The sequence below is a fragment of the Sciurus carolinensis genome, chromosome 1 (assembly GCF_902686445.1).
Source record: "Sciurus carolinensis chromosome 1, mSciCar1.2, whole genome shotgun sequence".
In the NCBI taxonomy this organism is placed as follows: Eukaryota; Metazoa; Chordata; class Mammalia; order Rodentia; family Sciuridae; genus Sciurus; species Sciurus carolinensis.
The window spans coordinates 30,552,460-30,569,312 of NC_062213.1; the positions used below are offsets into that span (position 1 = coordinate 30,552,460).

The 16,853-nt window shown below is 34.3% G+C and overlaps 1 non-coding gene across 1 annotated transcript; it reads left to right on the top strand.

The window, feature by feature from the left end:
- Positions 1 to 253: 253 nt before the first annotated feature.
- On the top strand, positions 254 to 333 carry Trnaa-cgc (transfer RNA alanine (anticodon CGC)). Its single transcript has one exon. It is a non-coding gene; the product is annotated as a tRNA-Ala (tRNA).
- The last annotated feature ends 16,520 nt before the right edge of the window (positions 334 to 16,853 follow it).

Below are 16,853 nucleotides of genomic sequence, written 5' to 3' on the forward strand. Positions count from 1 at the left end.
CCCACTCTTTGGCAAAAGGGATCAATGGTCAAGTTCTCCATGAATTATGCTGCTTACCGCCCCTGCCCCTACTTCTAAGTTGTAGGCCAACATACTATTTACCTGTCTGCCTTGGTCATAAATCCTCCCCTGGTGGAGTAATTGTAAGACGTGCTACCCCTTCAATTGATAATCATAATAATTGATAATCTCAACACGTCCCAATCTTGTTAGGACTGTTATTTTTATTATCCTTAATAAGCAAGCAGGGGCTGGGGAGATAGCTCAGTCGGTAGAGTGCTTGCCTCGCAAGCACAAGGTCCTGGGTTCGATCCCCAGCACCCCCTCCCCCCAAAAAAAGTAGAGTGATGCTCAGTAATTTTCCTCTTACTCCATTAAAAGGCGAATATCTCCACCCTCTTCGGCTGTCAGATTTTCCATTTTAAAATGTTTTGTATTTTTACAAGATATTTAAGGAAATGAATATTATGGAATTGTTCATTTTGCTAGATAGGATGAGGGCATTACTCTTAAGTAGGAAAATATTCATAGCTTCCATGCTGAGTTACTTAGGTTTGGGGTGTCATAATGACTGACATCTGCTTCAGGTGGTTTGACCTTAAGGAAAATATGAGATAAAATCTGGAAAATGATGAAATAAAACCTGGAATTTTTAAAACAATTTTAGAATTTAGGTGTAGTTATGATATATTCCATTTTCAGTATTTTTATAATACTCAAATAGAAAATTTGAATTCCTTTTGTTTACCCTTTCAGTTTTCTTATGTTATTCTCTTTCGGGAATAAGGAATTTTCTTTCATGACATGGTCAATCCCCTGCTTGTGCTCTTTTTCAAAACTCTTGTCATCTCAAATTATTGTTCAAATTTTCTCTTATCCCACTTGTAATTAATCCCCTCTTTTCCTGGGAGATGACAGATAAAATAATCCATCCAGCTAAATTTGCACCCCCCCCAAATAAATACATTTGAATTTAATATAAATAACAAATCTCTATGTCCTATGCAATATTTAGGACACATTCATACTAAAAATTATTCAGTTAGTTTTATCTAATATTCAGACTTAGCTTTCTGTATTTTTATTTACTAAATCTGAATATTCTGGCTGGAAGAGAGAAAGATAGAATTCTAAAATTAGTAAAATAAATAAAATTAAGCCCTTACCCTTGAGGACTTTATATCTATCTGGTTCGGGTTAAGAAAATAATTTTGTATAATCTTGGTACATTAATTTCATAACTTTTTACAAACTGACTCCTCAAATCACTACCTTACTGAAAAGTTTGTCTACAAAGGTACCACTGACCTTACTTATCTTGGAACTTTCTGTAGCATGTGACATAGCTAATCTCCTTGAGATTCCATTCTTCTGAATAGTTTTGGGCTTCTTCCTACTTCCCTAATAACTTTTATTTCATATTTTCTCTTACATTTTCTTTTTAAAAATTGGTATACCTTCAGGTCCTATTCACCCTTTCCCATATATATATGTATATACATATACATATGTATATATGTATATATATTTATAGGTCAATCAGCAGAAAACCAGGTGGTTGAATACCAATTTGCCAATGACTTTTTTGCCATATTTGCTAAACTTAGATTGTACTGTTGAGCAGCAATTGTTAGCGACTTTACTAAGGTTGATTTATCAACATCAATAAAAATATCCAATTTTATTATCTATGAAACACAAATGTTTATTTTCACTGTCACTAGCCAAAATAAAGTTTAGTGTGTGAATATTTTTATATGAAATTGTTTTAGCTAATTTTGATTTTTTTCCTGATGCTTTCAAATTAAAGTTAACCTAAGTTAAATTTTGGATGATTTCACAAAAATTTAATTTAAATACAATTTAAACCAAAATTTTCATTTTTTTCGGATGCTTTTAAATTTATGAATTAAAATTGAGATGATGAATAGGCTAATAGATACCAAACGGGTATTAAAATGTTTTTAGCTTTTAAAAAGTTGAAAATGTTATTTGAAAATATTGTAAAATAAACTAGAAGCAGTTGAAAAACTCATGCCATGTTATATACTGAAGTTGTGATTTCTGATGAGGAACCATTGACATAGGCAGATTTTCTTACAGAAAGAATCCATATAGTTTATAACGAAGAGGAAAACTGTCCTAAGTTTTGGAAATGTCAATAAAGTGATTAGGAACTTATTTATGTTGATTTTTTCCAAACTTTTAAGCATTTTTAAGATTCTTTCACCAATTTTCAGAGCATATCAACCAACAAGTTATATACAATATTAAATATATAAGTGATTACTCCTATTTCATCCTTTTTCATTTTTCCATTTAATCAAGAGTAATCACCTGATCCATTATAGTTGTCCCCTCCAGATAGCCTTTCTTCTATTCTTAATCTTTTTAAAACAAGTTAAATATATTGACAAATAAGTGTGTGTATATATGTGTACGTGGTGTTACATACGTATTTAATATGTACATGTGATATTCAATATTATACATGCATGTATAATTTTCTATGTATACGCATGTGTGTGTATCTCACTATCAGTAACCAGAATAAAAACTCCTGTTAAAAGCTGAAAAATATTTCCATTAAATTAGTCATTCAGTTCTGCAAAGTTTAGCAAATTGGACACTTAGCAAATTGATCATTTGGTTAATTGGCTTCAGTAAAGTTGATTCCAGCAAATTAGCCTCCTTTTTTACCTTATAATGCTTAAATTTCTTAAAGAGGCAAGCACCGTAATCTCAATATATAAATTTTTAATAAACTCTTGTGGAAGGAATGAGCATTTAAAAGCAATTGCTGTCTTTTAAAAGTGCTTATTTATTTGATAAATAAATGCCCTGAAAAAAGATCACACCAGTGAGATTTTAAATCTTGAATTATTAAAATAATTTGATGGGATAATGTGACAATAAATAATTATAGCCAGATGGAAATTCTTATAGCCAAAATGTCACCTTGGGACCAGAAAAAGTGGTTATGTAGTTCAGGTAATTTAGGATTTAAATTGTTTTTCAGTGTTAGGCGCTTTAGATCTTTACGATACAGACTCATCAGGGGACATGAATATGAGAAAACTTTAAAAGAGAATTCTGATCACTTTGCCCTGTATTTATTTTTTACGATTTCAAAAATCTAACTCTAACAAAACACTGCCTTCCAAGGTTGGCATAGTGGGTATCTGACAGGGGCTTTCTCCTGGAACCCCATGCTTGGTTTAATGTTGTGCTGTCAACATCTTGAAATGCTTAATACATTTTGAACAAGAGGCTTCTCACTTGCATTTTGCATGGTGACTCACAAATTATGTAGCCTGCATTCCCGCCTGTATTTTAAGAAAATACACAGATTTTAAACTTGATCTCTGAAAGTGGTAGGGGCTTCATGGGAACTCTTGTAGCACTAGAGGGAGTCAGACATTCAATTGTGTGTGTTTCACTTAACTTAGAGAATGAGCTGTGCTGGGATCTGATTTTGAAACTAGACCTAATTGTGAATGATGGTGAACAAAACAACAGTACTTACAGAACATTAATTTGCCTTCAACAAATATTCAATATTCTAGGTATTAAAAATATGGCAGTGAGTCAGGCATGATGGCACACACCTGAAATCCCTGCTACTCAGGAGGCCAAGGCAGGAGGGTGGCAAATTTAAGGCCAATCTTGGCACTTATTAAGACTTTCAGCAACTTAATGAGACCCTGTATCAAAATAAAATGTAAAAAAGACCAGGAATGTAACTCAGTGGTAGAGTACTGAAAAGAAAAGAAAAGAAAAGAAAAGAAGATTGTGTCAGTGATTTTGATTTTTTTAAAAATCCCTGTCCTCACATAGCTTATATTTTTGTCATGTAATAGAAAATCAAACACAAGAATCAGTAAAATACAGTTTTTTTTTTGTTCAATGCTGAAAGAAGGTGAAAGATTTTCACTGCTTGCTGAAGTGTTACAAAAGTAGACATTTTTTTTAAAAAGTACATTATTCTGGGTAGACAGCTTCTCATGGAGCTACATAACCAAGGCAATGTCAAACACATTTGACTTTGAGACACTTGTTAAATTGAATAAACAGTGGTATATATACACAATGGAGTATTACTCAGTCATAAAGAAGAATAACTTTATGACAATTGCCAGTAAATGGATGGATCCGGAGACTATCATGCTAAGTGAAATAAGCCAATCCCCAAAACCAAAAGTTGAATGTTTTTTCTGATATGTGGAAGCTAACCCTCAATAAGGGGATGGGGAGGTAAGTAAAAGAGGTATAGAAGTTCAGTGGAGTAGACACAGGGAAATGAAGGGAAGGGAGGGGAATGCCAAAGTAAAGATAGTGGAATGAATATGACAGAACTTTCCTATGTACATATATGAATATACCACAGTGAATCTCACCATCATGTACATCCACAAGAAATAAATTTAAAAAAACTATTATGGGTGAGATCATTCGTCCTTTAGTTTTTTGAGATTGGCTTATCTCACTTAGCATGATATTCTCCAATTTCATCCATTTGCCTGCAAATGCCATAATTTTATTCTTCTTTATGACTGAGTAATATTCCATTGTGTATATATATATATATATATATATATATATATATATCAATCACAGTTTCTTTATCCATTCATCCATTGAACGACATCTAGGTTGGTTCCACAATCTAGCTATTGTGAACTGAGCAGCTATGAACATTGTTGTGGTCGTATCTCTGTAGTATGCTGATTTTAAGTCCTTTGGGTATAGGCCAAGAAGTGGGATAGCTGGCTCAAATGGTGGTTCCAGTCCAAGTTTTCTAAGGAATCTCCACACTGCTTTCCAGAGTGGCTGCACTAATTTGCAGCCCCACCAGCAATGTATGAGTGTACCTTTTCCCCCACATCATTGCCAACACCTATTGTTGCTGGTATTCTTGATAATTGCCATTCTAATTGGGGTGAGATGGAATCTTAGGGTAGTTTTGATTTGCATTTCTCTTATTACTAAAGATGTTGAACATTTTTTCATATATCTGTTGATTGCTTGTAGAGCTTCTGTGAAGTGTCTGTTCATTTCCTTAGCCCATTTGTTGATTGGGTTATTTGTATTCTTGGTGTAGTTTTTTGAGTTCTTTATATATTCTGGAAATTAGTGCTCTATCTAAAGTATGAGTGGCAAAGATTTTCTCCCACTCTATAGGTTCTCTCTTCACATTGCTGATAGTTTCCCTTGCTGAGAAAAAGCTATTTAGTTTGAATCTATCCCAGTTATTGATTCTTGCTTTTATTTCTTGTGCTATGGGAGTCCTGTTAAGGACGTCTGATCCTAAGCTGACATGTTGAAGATTTGAACCTACTTTTTCTTCTATAAGATGCAGGGTCTTTGGTCTGATTTCAAGGTCCTTGATCTTGAAGGACCTTGAAGGTGAGTTGATTTTTGAGCAGGGTGAGAGATAGGGGTTTAGTTTCATTCTGCTGCATATGGATTTCCAGTTTTCCCAGCACCATTTGTTGAAGAGGCTATCTTTTCTCCATTGCATATTTTTGGCACCTTTGTCTAGTATGAGAAAATTGTATTTATTCGGATTTGTGTCTGTGTCCTCTATTCTGTACCATTGATCCACCTGTCTATTTTGGTGCCAATACCATGCCGTTTTTGTTACTATTGCTTTGTAGTATAGTTGAAGTTCTGGTATTGCGATACCCCCTGCTTTGCTCTTCCTGCTAAGGATTGCTTTAGCTATTCTGGGTTTCTTATTCTTCCAGATGAATTTCATGATTGCTTACTCTATTTCTGTAAGGTACATCATTGGAATTTTAATTGGAATTGCGTTGAATCTGTATAGCAATTTTGGTAGTATGACCATTTTGACAATATTAATTCTGCCTATCCAAAAACATGGGAGATCTTTCCATCTTCTAAGGTTTTCTTTAATTTCTTTCTTTAGTGTTCTGTAGTTCTCATTGTAGAGGTCTTTCACCTCTTTTGTTAGATTGATTCCCAAGTATTTTATTTTTTTCGATGCTATTGTGAATGGGGTAGTTTTCCTAATTTCTCTTTCTGAAGATTCATCACTTATGTATAAAAATATATTGGATTTATGAGCATCGATCTTATATCCTGCTACTTTACTGAATTCACTTATGAGTTCTAAAAGTTTTCTGGTGGAATTTCTGGGTTCTTCTAAATATATAATCATGTCATCAGCAAATAGGGATAGTTTGAGTTCTTCTTTTCCTATTCGTATCCCTTTAATTTCCTTGGTCTGTCTAATTGCTCTGGCTAGAGTTTTGAGGACAATGTTGAATAGAAGTGGTGAAAGAGGGCATCCCTGCCTTGTTCCATAATAGAATGAATCAAAAACTATTACCCTAGGTGAATGTATGATTACACAAATGGTATGACTCTACTTCATGTACAAACAGAGAAACAAGATGTATCCCATTTGTTTACAATAAAAATGAATTAAAAAAGAAAGAAAAAAATATAACTGGTAGGGAAAGTGGGTGTGAGCATACATTAAATAAGATTGGTCAGCAGCTGAGAATCATTAAAATTGGATGATGGGGGGCTCACTGATATTATTTTCTACCTCCCTATATTATATTTAATTTTTTTCATAAGAAGACATTTTTAAAAACAGGGTTTTGCCGTGGAGTGAAAAATGTGTGACATGTCACCACACAGTTCTCATTTGTTTGGTGAAGTGTTTTTTTTCCTCAGTTTTTTCCCATATATTTTCATCAGACCCTTTGCCCTAGGGGATAGAGAGTACAAAGTTGTTTCTCTCCAGAGTTACAAGACATAAGCTTGATTTTTTTTTTTTTTTTTCTTCTTAAAACAAAGCATGTCGCCCATGCCTGGAATCCTAGCAACCTAGGAGCCTGAGGAGGATAGCCTCAGAAATTCAGAAAGAACCTGTTTCAAAATAAATAAAAACGCTCAGGGGATGTAGCTTAGCTCAGTGATAGAATGCCCTTGGGTTCAATCCCTAGGAAAGTAGGAAAGGAAAGGAAGGGAGGGAAGGGGAAGTGAGGGGAGAGGAGGGAATGAAAAAAAAAATATTATGGAAAAATGGCAGAAAGATCAGTAGAGGGAAGGAAGCAAGGGTGGAAGGAGGGAGGGGAAAGAAGTGGTACCCGGGACTAATTAGAACAAGATGTATTCCATGCTTTTACAATCTTGTCAAAATTGATTCTATTGTTGTGTATAACTAAGAAAATAAATAAATAAAAATTAAAAGGGGGGAAAGGAGTGCTAACATTTGTAATTCATTATTACTAACAAATTGTGAGTAATAAAGGTCTTACAGAGTTTGGTAACTTCTGTGAAAGGGGTTATTTGTGATCATTCTTTTGTTAAGATCAGGTGCATTTAAGGGCTGGGGAGATAGCTCAGTTGGTAGAGTGCAAGCACTAAGGCCCTGCGTTCTAATCCCCAGCACAGCAAGAAAAAAAAAATCGTGTGTGTTTAAAATATGACTTTTGAGTGAATTGTGAATGATATCAGAAAGGAGAGTCATTATGTAGTAAGGCATAGACACAGAAAGCCATAGAATTCTATAATCAAAAGTAGTCACATTCACAGAAGGGCTTGTCTTCTGAGCTCTGGCAGAAACTGTCTATATGAGGATTAAAGCAATAAAAAGGGTAAATGTTTTGGATGAATTTTTTAAAATCTATTTTTCTTGCTTTACAAATTGCTTGAATATCTACCAATTACCTAAATGACAGACAAATTTCTTGTTTCTATGAGATTTATCAAATTGTTTAAAAGACTTAAGGCTTTTACCATAGAGTTTCAAAGTGCCACTTGAATCATTTTATTTTATCATTATTTGTCTTATGCTTTTTACAGATTCACTTTAAGCTGGAATGTTGAAGAACAGGATGATGGTGAAGACTGTGGATTATAGTTCACTTGTATTAGTATGGCAGTGCAAGGCCACAGTGTTATTTATAAAGATTTTGAGAAAAAAATTTTTTATGCAAGAAAATCTCAAGATAAAAGGCCAAAAACTTCCAAACTTGGGTTCAACTCTACAAAACTCTTCTAAGAATCTATAAAATTGTAGAGGCCTTAGTGTATGAATATAAAGAAATAGCCATGTGCATGGGAAGTGTTCAAACTGATTTTTGAGCCGGAACACAGGAGAAATCTAGAAGATGTATTCTTTCTTTTCTTTTCTTTTTTTTAAAAAAAATTTATTTTTTTTTCACTAACTTTTTTTTGACAGTGATAAATATTTAAAAAAAATTTTTTTTCATACACGTATATAGGGTAATAATGTCTGTCTCAATCTACCATCTTCCCATCCTTACCCACCCTACCCCTCCAATCACTCCCCTCTATACAGTCCAAAGTTCCTTCATTTAGAAGACGTATTCTTGTCCAACTTGCAATTATTGAAAGATATTAACACTCTGAAACAAGACATTGAGGGGTTGATAGCTTTACCTTTTCCCTTCAGTATATAACTGGAAAAATTTGGAGTTTGTGAGTGTCTTTTGGAAACTATTAAGGCTATTAACATTTTAAAAATGTTGTAAAGTTGCTTTATTGTTTGATTTTGTTTTTTTTAGAATTATTTTGCCAAATAAAACTTTAATTGGAAAAAGGCAAGCATTATACTCCTTATATAGTAGGTTCTAACAATGCTCACTAATTTGGCATTTACTGCCTTCACAGTAAAGCAAGAACTTATGCTGTTATCACTTTTTGTTTTTTGCATAGACATGCACTAAGAATTAAGACTGTTGTTACAATCCTGAACAAAACTTTTTCAACAACCAAAAAAGTCATCAGTATTATCTAAAATAGTTCTGAATCATTACATTTAAAAAGCAGTAAAGAAATAGGATCAGAATATGAAGTACATTTTTCCAAGTAGAAGTTCACTGGTTTTTCAAGGAGACAAAATTTACTTAAGAGAATACTTAAACTCTACCATTTTATCAATTTTTAAGTATGTAATATATTGTTATTAACTGTAGTCACCATGTATAATATATCTCTTTAATTTATTCCTTCTAACTAATATGTTTCATTGGTTAACATTTCCCCAATGCCCCATCCTCCAGCCTCTGAAAATCACCATTCGATACTGTTTCCATGAATTAGTCCATCTATGAGGGAGACATGTAGTATTTGTCTGTGTCTGTTTATTTTACCCGATGTCTTCCAGGTTCATCTATATTGTTGCAAGTATAAGATTTCCATTGCGTATATTGACCACATTTTCTTTTCCATTTATCCATTGATATACACTTATGTTAACTTCATCTCTTGACTACTGTGAATAATGCTATAAAGAACATGGAAGTAAAGATATATCTTTGAGATTCTGACCTCAATTTCTTTGGATATATTTATATCCAAAAATGGGATTGCTGGATCATATGGTAACTCTATTTTTAACTTTTTTGGGGAACCCCTGTACCATTTTCCATAATGTCTGTTATACTTTGGATGTGAGGTGTCCCCCAAAAGCTCATGTGGGAAACAATGTGAGAGAGTTCAGAGTGGAAATGATTGGGTTGTGAGAACCTTAACCCAATCAGTGAACTAATCCCCTGATGGGATTAACTGTGTGATAACTGGAGGCAGGTGGGGTGTGGGAGGAGGTGGGTCATTGGGTGTGGCTTTGAGGTATGTATTTTCTAACTGGCAAGTGGAGTCTCTGCTTCCTGAACATGTGAGATACTTCCCTCTTCCACCATGTTGTTCTTCCACACCTGGAGTCCTGAGGAATAAAGCTAGTTGTCTATGGATTGAGACCTCTGAAATTGTGAGCCCTCAAATAAATTTTTCCTCCTTTACAATTGTGCTGGTTGGGTCTTTTAGTCACAGTGGTGACGAAGCTCACTAAAACAATGTCTGTACCAATTTCCATTAATACCAACAGTGTGCTACCATTTCCTTTTATCCACATCTTTGCCAGCTCTTGTTATTGCCTTTTTGGTAATAGACATTCTAATAAATATGAGGTGATATAGCATTGTGGTTTTAATTCGCATTTCTTTGGTGATCAGAAACGTTAAACATTTTTTTATATACCTGTTGGCCATCTGTATACCTTCTTTGGAGAAATGTCTGTTGAGATCCTTTGCCCTGTTTTCATTTCTTTGATTGAGTTGGTTTCTTGCTTTAATGTTGTTTTTATACGTTTTGAATATTAATCCCTTAACAGATACTTGTCTTGCAAATATTTTCTCTCTTCTGTCTCTTCACTGCTACCACATTGTTTCCTTGTCTATACAGAAACTTTATTTTGATTCAATTCCATTTGTCTATTTTTGCTTTTGTTTCCTGTGCTCTTGGGATCATATCCAAAAACTCATTTCCCAAGCTAATGTCATGGATCTTTCCCCCTATATTATCTTCTAGTAGTTTTACAGTTTCAAGTTTTATGTTTGTCATTATTCTAAGTGGATCTTGTGTATAGTATGAGAAGAGGCTGTTACTAATTCTGAGTGTGGATAAGCATTTTTCCCAGCACATTTATTGAAGAGAATATCCTTTCCTAGTATGTGTTCTTAACATCTGTCAAAACCCAATTGATGCCAGGCATAGTGGCACATGCCAGTAATCCCAGGGACTTGGGAGATTGAGACAGGAGGATCGCATGCTTAGGACCGGCCTCAGCAATTTAGCAAGGCCCTAAACAACCTAGTGAGACCCTGTCTCAACATAAAAATTTAAAAATGGGCTGGGGATGTGACTCAGTAGTAAAGCACCCATGGGTTCAAACCTTAGTACCAAAAAAAACAAAAAACAAAAAACAAAAAACAAAAACAAAAACTAAAAACCAATTGATCAAGGTTGGTGCAGTGGCACATGCCTGTAATTGGGAGGCTGAGGAAGAATAATGTCAACCTGGGCAATTTAGTAAGATTCTGTCTCAAAAATTAAAATAAAAGGGACTAGAGATGTAGTTCAGTGGTAGAATGACCCTGGGTTCAATCTCCAGTATCCCCCACCACACACACATAAACCCAAACAACAAAAAAATCCACCAAAACAAAAGCAAACTTTAATTTTATGCTATAGTTGGAATGATTGTGTTCACCTGAAATTCATATGTTCAAACCCTAACTTCCAAGGAGGTGGATCTTTGAGCAAATGTTCAGGATGATAACAGAGCCTTCCATGAATGAGATTAGTACCCTTATTAAATAGGCCCAAAGGAGATCATTCAGTCTGTCATATGATGATGCATCAAGAAGACACTTTTTATGAACCAGAAGACGACCCTAATTAAACACCAAGTCTGCCAGCAAATCTTAATCTTGTATTTCCAAGACTCCAAAACTGTGAAATAAATTTCTGTTTATAAGCCACTTGGTCTATATAGCATTTGGATGGACGAATGTCATTCAGCTTTAAAAAAGGAGGTACATCTTGTCATTTGAAACACTGTGAAAAGACCCTGGAGGAAATCATGCTAAATAAATAAGCAACCACCAAAAACCAAATACTGAATGACCTCCTTTATATGTGGAATTTAAAATAGACAAGCCTGGAGAAGCAGAATAGACTGATGACTGCCAGGAACTGGGGTGAGGGGAAAATAAGGGGGTGATTATCAAAAATATAGTTTTAGTTAACAAGTTCTGGAAATCTACTCTTCAGCATAGTGCACATGCTTAAATTCTAAGAGGGTAGATGTTAGGTGTTAACACACACATGTGCATGCCCAACATCAACATCATTTACATCATCATCATCATGATCGTAAAGGAACAGGGAAAACCTAGGGTGGTGATATGTGTTTATGGCCTTAACAGTGGTGATTGTTTCATGGTTACACACTTATCACCAAAATCACTGAATGGTATAAATTCAGTCAGTATAGAAATTTATATATCAATCATACCATCAATGAAAATCTTTTTAAAACTAAAATATAAAAACATTATAGAATTATATAAACAATATAAAACATTTATGCATATATAAAAAGGAACACTTACATAATATTACATATTTTATAGTTTCATAAAACTAAATATACAAAAGCCAAAGAATATTTTGATTTGATCTAGTGTTTTATTCACTGAAAATTCACTCCATATTTATTATGTATACATTTTTTGTTGTTAATTCATTTTGGAGTTAGTAAATAATGTGACACTTCATCCCTACATAGTTCAATATGAAACATGCTCATTCTTTAAGAACACATTTGTAATGCTAAAGAAATTAAACATGGAAACTACAGCCCATGTTTATAATTTTCCAGATATCCCAAGAATATCCTTGATGACTGTACTTTATCAGGGATGACACACTGCTTTACATGCTAATATCTCTTACCTTTTAATAAAGACCATTTCTTGCTGTTACTTTCTCCTTTTATTCCTGGTTGTTCCTCAAGACATTGACATTTTTTTGGTCAGATGTTAATACCAATTATTGCCACGATAATGCGACACCAAAAATCATGCCAATAGTTTTTCAGAATGTTCTGGTTGTCATTTTTTAAATAATACTTATCAGAACTATGATACTTTCTTCAAGTTCAGTTTTGTACATAGAATAAGCTTTCTCGGTAGTTACATTTAAGCAGGACTATATAAGATTGATAAAAAGGAGAGAGAAGTTGAGGGTAATTGTAAGGGAGTTCTAATGACAATCAGATCTTAGCTGGTAGGGTGGGAAATAACATGAGAACAGTGATGACAATGATAAATGGGGCAGTTATTTCACTGGATGATGAGTAAGAGAATTGAATCAAGAACATAGGAAATATAACTAGTCAACAATGAATGTGCTGAGTTCTTCTGCACTAAATATATCTGTCTACAATCTCAGTTTTTATGTATTGGGGTTTATGGAGGATAGACCCTATACACAAAACTGTTTAGAGTACATGCTGGAATAGTATGGCAAATATGTATACATTTGCTAAGTCCTTAACCATAACTCTTTGACTTTGTGTCATGACTCTGAAGAGAAGCACCCACAATTTTCATACTTTATTATTCTGTTAGTGTTCCTAGAAAATAAGAGATAGTGGGAAACTCAAGTAACTAATTAGTTTTTTTTTTTTTGTTTGTTTTGTTTTTTTTTGTGGTGCTGGGGATCCAAACCAGGGCCTTGTGCTTATGAGGCAAGCACTCTACCAACTGAGCTATAGTATAACCGGCCCTAACTAGGTTATTAAGTGCATTGATGATAGAACTAAGAAATAGGGTACTGCCATATTGTCAGTATGTCAGCCAAACTGTCTCAAACCACACAATGCATATTGTTATCTGAATCACCTGCACATCCAACAGACAAAGGTTTAGTAGACAATTCTATTTCAATTATTCTATTCTGTGGCTCTTACTCCATCAAAGTCCACATTTGATATAAGCAGCTGTTGAAAAAGAATAAATTCTGAAGGGTGTGCCTTCAACAAAAATTTTAGGGACGAAGTTATATGGCAACTGAAAGCCATTTTTTAATCACTTAATTCTTAATTGTGATTTTAGGCACAAAGCTGAAGCATTTGTGGATGTCCAAAGGTCAATACCTCCTGTACTCAAAAACTGCCTGATGAGTAGCATCATACCATGAATGTCAATTCTACGTCTTCTTTGATTTTTACTATTGTCATCATATGCCAATATTCATTATATGTCCACAGGGTTTGGGCACTATTATACAATGCTCCATTTATACCTTTTCTTTCTACAAAGTGACATAGGATGAAAAAGAAAGATATTTCCTTTTAAAACAGTGAAAATTACTTTTCTTTCATTTGTTAAGGATTTTCTCCTCTCTGCTGCCCTCGACTCCTCAATAAAGTAGGTGAAAGAGAACTATTTCAGTAGTGGTATATGCTATATAAATCAGTTTCCTGTCTTAATTACTGAATTGATTGCAGAAAACCACCCCAGCCAAATAACATCTAAATTTCAATGTAGCTTCATTTTACTTTACACCAGAAACACATTCTGAGTTCCTCACATTGATTTCAGTAACACTTTCATCTTGAAAATGCTGGCTGGCTTAGATTGGACCTGTTCAAATGATACACAGGATTACCAGCCACATCAAACAAAAATACAGCTTCCAGTGCCCCCTTTTGGCTGGTAAGCAGAATAACCAAATATAATTTGAAGTCTGGTATAAAAAGGTACATGCCGAATTTTTTTCTCCATTGTCGCTTATTTAAAAGTAAATTAACAGTGAATTCATTAGTTAATAAGGACCCAAAGACAAATAGGATACAACCTGAAGCACAAAGGAATTCATAGTAGAACGAGGGTAAAAATTACTACTGATAAGGTCAAACCTCCCTAAGTGCTATTATAGTGATATTTTCTCTATTTCGATCAAGTTATGTTACACAATTTTATTTTTGTAGATATTCTCACGGTAATTAATATTAGCTAGAAACTCCAGATAGTAAAAGCAGCTATTTGCCACAGTGTAATTCATGTGTATAAAACTAGAAAACACAAGTAAATAATTTAAATATTTCTAGAGTTCTTGCTAGGATAACGTGAATCTATCCTGATTATTAGTATTAAGATTTCCATTATTTTAATTCCTGCCAGGTCAATATTATCAGTTCTATTAAGGAAATTCAAGAAGATTCAGTCTTACCTGATAATTCAGTATCATAGACGAGATTAGAACCTGAATGTTCTGATTGTACCATTAGTTTTCTTGGTAGATTTCATCCAATGGCTTTTGTGTGGTTTCTAATGGTAAATATGAGGGGTTTTATGAAGTCACTGAGTAACATGAGAGTCTTTTACAAGGATTAAACACACACACACACACACACACTCTCTCTCTCTCTCTCTCTCTCTCTCTCTCTGGATCATTTCCAACATCAGCTACTGAGCAGCTGTCACAGTTCTTTTGTATTGAGTAGAGCTTTTTATCAAGTTATGAAAAGTCCCATATCCAATAACCAATCCCCAGTGTCACCCAGTCCCTGGCTTGGCACTGCCCAATCAAATGATAACTTGTAAGGCCAAAGCTAAGTGATTACATAAATAATTTAGCTGGATCTTCTTTAATCCTATATGAGGAGCTTATAGTAATCCTAATTATACTTACCCAATGCAGTCATGTAATAATAATCCTATTAAATTTCCAACATTGAGTGAAAGTATGCAGGGTTTTTAAAAGAATGTATTCTTAGTTTATATAAATCAATGATTTGAGTCAAGATGTTCACAAAGTTGGTTTATTTATATCAATGGTTCTAGATGCAAATGAGACATCTATGTGATGCCAAAGAAACCACGTTTTTTTAGGGGTAGAGGTGAGAAAGTTTTTAGCACTATCACTTTAACTCTAAGCTCTTTTAGTACTAAAAATGGCTATGAAGTATTTTCAATTCAGCCATTTCCTGTCCCATTTCAAACTTATCTTCATAAATTGTTTTCATTTTTTCATATTCTTTTGGACTACTAAAATAGTTTCTAAATGAACAATTTTTGGTTTGCTTCCATGAACAGTACTATGAAATAAGAACTACTTTTCTATCATTTTCTATGTACCATTTAAGATTGCTTTTTTTGAAAAATGAGTAGCAAAATGATGAGCATCCTGATCAGCACTTTAGAACTTTGTTTTATGAGACCAAGAGAAACAAAAATCTCTTTTTAATAGGTTTTGTGACTGTCTCTCAGGCTCAAAACTTTACGTAATCAAGCCCAACTGTTCAAAGGCTACCAAATTCATTAGAAAGTTGACTTTTTTCTGGAACAGCGAACAAAAGATTAATGTGCAGCTTTTAATCAATTACGCCCTATTTGTTGTTCCTTTCTTCATGCTCCCATGTTCATTCACTGGTTCATTTGTTCATTCATCCCCTTACCCATTCATTCACAAATAACCATCATACAAAGTCAGATACCAAGTTTTCTCTCCTCTGGATGTATGCAAAAGTTGAAGAAACCCTGTGTTGAAGAGAAACACACAGCTGCTTCTAATGGAAACACAGTGGTGGGGAAATCTACATCAGAGGAGTCAGGATATTTTTGCAACTCAAACTGAACTTTGAAGGGCAAGTAGGAATGAGATGAGGAGGAGGGAAGGACTTCCTGAGCAGATAAATTTGCAAAAGTATTAGGGATTGAACTTGATAACTTTTGGGAACTCTTTAAGTAGATGTCAGATCTCGAAGGGCCTAAATTTTATGCAAAGTTCAAACTGTCCTGCACTGAGACATTTCAAGTAGAGGGATAAAATGATCAGACTTAAATTTTAGTAAGGCCACTTAGCCAACAGTGTACAAGAGATTGCGAGAGGCATGGAACAACTAGAGCAAGGAAATATTAGGGGTCTATTGCAATAATCTATGTTTGTAAAGAAGGCAGAAAATAATTTATAGCCTCACTATACTCAAAGTGATCTTCAATTAGCAGCATGCAACCCCATTCAGAGCTTGTTAGAAATAAAGAATAATCTTGTACTGTATCTCTTACCTTCAGAATCAGCATTTTAACAAGCTCCTCAGGTAATCTGTATGTCTGGGAGGTACCATTCAGAAATAGGGAACACAGCAAGGGTAGTTAGTGGGGGGAAAATAAAATTGCTATTTTAGGTATTGTGATTTTGAGGTGTTTGAGGAATATCCAAGGAAGATGATCCATAGCAGTTAAATTTATGGGTCTGGAGGCTAGAAATAAGTCTGGTTTGGAGATGCAACCTGTTGGTATTTGAAGTCATGGTCTGACTTGTTTCCTGGGATTTGCTCAGGAAAAGTATATCCAGTTAGTCAGGCAGAGGGCTCAGGAAAGAGCTCTAAGAAACATTACTTAAAAGTCACAATCAGCAAAAGGTACTCCACAAGAAACAGAAGGAATTTCCAGTGGTAGGAAGAAACAATGTGAGGAGTGGGACGAGGGTTCCAAGTGGCA